This window comes from Orcinus orca, chromosome 2 (assembly GCF_937001465.1).
Source record: "Orcinus orca chromosome 2, mOrcOrc1.1, whole genome shotgun sequence".
Taxonomy (NCBI): domain Eukaryota; kingdom Metazoa; phylum Chordata; class Mammalia; order Artiodactyla; family Delphinidae; genus Orcinus; species Orcinus orca.
Window position 1 is genome coordinate 133,457,661 of NC_064560.1, and position 5,465 is coordinate 133,463,125.

General features: G+C 37.2%; 1 pseudogene; it reads left to right on the forward strand.

Annotated features, from left to right (window-relative positions):
• The first annotated feature begins 867 nt into the window (after positions 1-867).
• On the forward strand, positions 868-1,723 carry LOC101278361 (40S ribosomal protein S6-like; annotated as a pseudogene).
• The last annotated feature ends 3,742 nt before the right edge of the window (positions 1,724-5,465 follow it).

Consider the following 5,465-nt stretch of genomic DNA (forward strand, 5'->3'; position numbering starts at 1 on the left):
GCCAACAGAAACAGGTTGGATGGGAGAGGAGAGAATGTGACTGCATTAGACCATGGGTGGGGGTAGAGAAGGACCCATTAGGACCTCCAGCTGGTTCCTATTCACTGAAGTTAGGGACTGACTCCTGTCTGGTGTGCAAAACCATTAAGGGGATATTATTACCCTTCATCTGATCTTGACAAGAGAATATTTTATGATTAAAATAAAAAGACAAACTGATTAAGCTGCATCTGGGTTAACTTTCCTAAATAACAAATTGGCAGACAGCCTGGAAACAATGTAAATTCTGCTGCATTAAAATTACAATCACAGCTGATTTTTCTTCTACCTAGTTGGCTACTGAGAAATAAAATTTTGATGGTTGTATGCCTCATGTAGAAAGGCAACATATAGTAAATTTTCACAGAAATTCCCATAGATGGGACTGGAGGTAACCACATAGGAAAACGGGGAGCCAGGAGAAAAAGCTACAGCGAGTGCTGGCCCTTTCCAGAGCACCTTCATACTCACAACACTGTTCTATTAAAAGGTCAAGAAAGGAGGCTTGCCAAGAACCCCTTCTTTTGGAAAGGTAAATACAGGAGTTTATTTGCATATTAAGTAATCATAGAAACATTTTACAGTATAGCTTTCATTCACTAAAAACTGGCACATGATAGTTTATTTGCATAAGCATTTTTCTTCCCCAACTGAACTTAGAACCCAGGGAACATGTTGCAAGAAAAATAACAATAAAATATTTTCTCTACCAACTTTGAAAAAAAGCCAAAGGAGTAACATCGTGGTGTGTTTGTTTGGCATCAAATGTGTTTTGACTTACTGTCTTTAGAAAGGGCCTAAAGGTTAAAAAAAAAAAAAAAAGGGAAAATAAGTCAAAATTGACTTTGTTTCAAGTCATTATGTACAACAGTAGTTTGGGATCATGCAAGACAGAAAAGTTTGGAAGGAGAGGTCATAAGAGAAAGGTAAGACGACTTCATTTTGAAAGATGTCCAACACATACTTAGAAATATAAGATTGGCTCCCTCTTTCACAAGGCATCTCAGAGGAAAAGCAGCTCCTTCAGGATGAAGATAGGTATCTTCTTCCCAGTCACTAGCTGCCAGAAACTCACTGAAATAGACAATGAACAAAAACTTCATACCTTTGTTAAGAAGCCTATGGACACAGAAGTTGCTGATGATGCTCTGAGTGAAAAGTGGAAGGGTTATGTGGCTTGAATCAGTGGTGGGAATGACAAACAAGGTTTCCCTATGATCCAGTGTGTCCTGATCCATGGTCATGTTCATCTGCTACTGAGTAGGGGGTTTTCCTGTGATAGACCAAGGAGAATAGGAGAAAGAAATGGTAATTTGAGTGTTCTTAACTTGGTTATTTTTTAAAAGGGAGAGTAGGAAATTCCTGGAAGGATACTGCTGTGCCTCATTGCTTAGGCCCCAAAAGGCTAAAAGCATCTGTAAAGTTTTCAATCTCTCTAAAAAGATCATGTCCATCAAGATGCTGTTAGAAAATCACTGCACAAAGAAATTAAGAAACCCAGAACCAGAGTGCCCAAATTCTATGTCCTGTTACTCCATGCATTCTACACACTGCTCTGAAGAAACACCTTACTAATAAAAAGAAGGAAGAGGTTGAAGAATACGCTAAACTTTTGGTCAAGAGAATGGAAGACCAAGGAGAAATGCCAAGAACATTTCCAAGACACACAGGCTACTCTCTCTAAGAGCTTCTATGCTAGTCTGAGTCAAGTCAAAAATAAGATTTTCTAAGAGTAACAAATAAATAAGATCAGATTTAAAAAGAAAGAAAGAAAATATGGTATCAAAGCTTGGAAAAAATCAGGAGTGAAAATGTAAATTCTTTGCAAACACAGATAACATAAATAAAGTTAGAAGAGAAACAATGGGCAAGAAGGTTTGAACCACATATAAGAAACGAAAGATTGGTTTTCAGTAAACTTCTACCAATTAATAAGAAAAAGGCAAAGACTGAACAAGAATTTCACAGAGGAGGAAACAAAAATGATCAATAAACATAAGGAAAGACACTCAGTCCATTAATAGCCAAGGGAATGGATATTAAAAGCACAATATATATCATTTTATACCCTTCAGGTTAGCAATGAAATTTTTTTTAATTTGATGATGTCAAAATATTGTGTAAACAGGTTCAAGTGGCCACACACTTCACATGCCAGGCTCTCTTGAGCAGCTTTTCCTGGGAAACTTTCAAGGGACAGGAGCAGGTACCCTGGAACACCTCACAGCAATCTAGTAGAGCCCAACTCTGGGGTCTAGGAAAACAACTCAGATCCTTGGGCTATGATGCTTTTATGCAGCGGGATTGAGAAAGGCCAACCCCTTCTCTGCAGGGATTAAAAACCAAGTTTCAATAGCAACATCATATGCAGAACCTTTGCTACAGTTCTAAGCTGCCAGTTTGGTGTTCACAGTTGGAAGGAATGCCCTTTCTTGGGAGTCTGATAGGTGCACATAGTGGCAAGTCAGCAAAGAATCTGCCCCCGTGCTTTCATAGTTGAAGCAGTGGCCCCTCAACTGGCATGATGGAGTGAGCAACTGGGGTCCAAGCCTTGAGACTGCCAAGTATTGGTGGCCTTAAACATAGGTCATAGCCAGTTTCCATGGAGCTTTGCAGAAGCCCAGCTCTCTTTGGGAAGCCAATCTACAGGAGATCAGTTTTGGACAAGTTAACCCTTTCTTACCTCTCACAAGGATTAGCAAATGTTTGGGGAAAATGATGGTTTCATACAACACCAACAGAGGTTTTACATTTTACAGCTGTTTTGGTGGGGAGTGGGGTGGGCAAGTGACCTACCTCCTGTTCTCTGACAATGCCCCAAAGAGATTACAAGACCCCACAGAAGAATGGCTACAAGTTTCCAGTCTCTCCAAAGACCTCTATGCCTAAAACATAATCAAAAAAGCTGTAGAGTTACCCAGACCTGAATGGAATGCGTGGCTTGGACAATGGACATTTCAGTACTAACCAGTGGAAACAGATAACCAATATCCATAGATCTCAAGAACCCCTTGAAACTTGTTTATAATATTGGATCCCTGGTGCAACCTTGAAGAGGAAGAGCTTAAAGAATGATGAATGAGCTGCTCAGCAGCCCAATGGGAAGGGAAGAGTTGGACATCGAGTTGATTTAAAGAAAATAAAGAATTGCTATGTTTCTCACAAAAACATTTTAATTTACAAAGTTCAAGTCCAGGAAAATTTTCTCTTACTTTATCTTTTAACATATTATATCGTATTCAAGGGAAATAAATATTGCTTGAAAGGTTCTGTGATTTGCTAAAATTTCATAGTGGTTGTGAGCATTCGAGGTAAAACCAACTAGGTTTCAAATTACTCCATGATAAGTGCTTGAGGTATGATTTTTAATTTTTTAAGCTGTAGTTTCTACAAGTGTAAAATAGGGATTGTTATTAATCACTAAGATTAATGAGACAATGTTTATAAAGCACCTATTAGCACACTGATCTCAATCAGTGGTACCTTAAGGATAATATTCACATTACACGAAACTGAGAAAATAAAAAAGGGGAAAAGATCACCCATAAACTGATCACCCTAGCACAAGTACCATCATTTTGGATACTTTCCTTTTGAGGTAGATTTTTAACTTTAGGGATTGTTTTGTTATAGTTGCCATGCCAGCTTCACGAGGGTAGAACCTCAGCACGTTTCATAGTTAATGATAAAAATATTACTGAATTTTTGGGAATTCCCTGGTGGTCCAGTGGTTGGGACTCCACACTTTTGCTGCCGAGGGCCCAGGTTCAGTCCCTGGTTAGGGAACGAGGATTCCCACAAGCCGTGGAGCACAGCCAAAAAACCCCAAAAACCTGAATTTTTGGATTAATCGAGTTAGTTTGTATTTTTTCATATTTGGTCTGGTAATAAAATGCAAGAAGTTCTCAAATAGGCAGAAATGTTCTTTTAAAAACATATTTGATACAGTTTTTCCAAAAAAAATGAAGACTTTCATTTTTACATTGCCTATATAATTTCAAAATATTTCAAAAGCATGATTAGGCAACCTCAGATGTGTCAAGAATATTCTTCAACTCATTTTTAAGCACTCTACTTTTAAGCTTTTCGTTATTGTTCCTAATACATGTACATAAAGATACTTTTTTTAAAAGTGGTATTGTATACGAAGAATCCAATTGCTTTATATATTTGAAAGGGCAGTTCCTCTTTTTTTTTTTTTTTGTCTCTTTAAAAATAAAATGGCCATATGCATGTGGAATTGCTGGCTTACTTAAGATTCTTGAAACGTGTTTTTTTCCCCAAGGATTTCCTCATATCCTTTCCGAGCCCAGTGAAGTTACTGCTTCAGCAAAAGGCACATCATTGCTTGCCATTATGCTCATTTTGTACTTTCCTAGATAGTGTTCATTTCCTTCCTATCATTAGTTAAGAGATGACTCAAGAGCAGCTTAGGTAGCCTATCCTCCAGCTCAGTACTCATTTAGAGTACCTGTGATATGTGGACAAGAGGAAGCTAACTTTTAAACCCATAAACTGAATCTGGGGGAGTTAGGGCAATCTCTAGAAGACATTCTGGGCCTCAGTCGGGAATATAGGCTTGCTGGTGACCCATCTCTTGACACTCTTTCCCATGTGCTTCCACACATACCCTGACTAAATCTTTCAGCAGAGACTAGCCAGGCCTCCTCCTTCTTCCTCTGGTTTAATGATAACTTAGCACCCCAGTGAGATTCATTTTCCCCCATGTTGGTAAGTCTCAATAATACCACAGACAAAACCAACATGTACAATCATCCTTGATCCATACATTATTCCTCTTCATTCTTCATTTGTTAGTCTATTTGACTATTTTACTTATAATTGGCAGCTTTAACAACAGATTCTTGGGGGAAAATACAAATTAAATTTTGGTTTTAGATTTCATCATTGAATCCTGATTGAATAAAAATTCAAAGTTTCATGTACTTAGAGAAAGCACTATTAGAATTTCATTTTGCAGAATATATCCAAGTAATAGCTGAAATAAGTCCTTATAAACTGTCTCATTTCAGAAATACTGGAAAAACAAAAAGTAGGTACAGAGAAAAAAAATTAAATCAGTAAATAGAAGCTATTTTCAAGTGATATGTATAACAAACATAACTACTCTTATAACTTGAAAATTAATAAGAGTAAAAATAAACAACTCATCTGTAGAACATTTCTTTAAGATAAGGCATTTAACAAACTTCTACTTCTTTCTACCCACCCACCCCCTGCCCTTCATCATTTTGTTAATACAGTGTAAATGTTTAGCTTCACCTACTTGAGACTAAAACATTATTTTGAACATTTGGTGCTTTCTCTTAGGAATCATTTTGACATTTGTGCTGCACATTATAATTAAAATTAAAATAATTTTTTGACCTCTGTTTAACTGAAATGTTTAATTGAAAACAATGCTA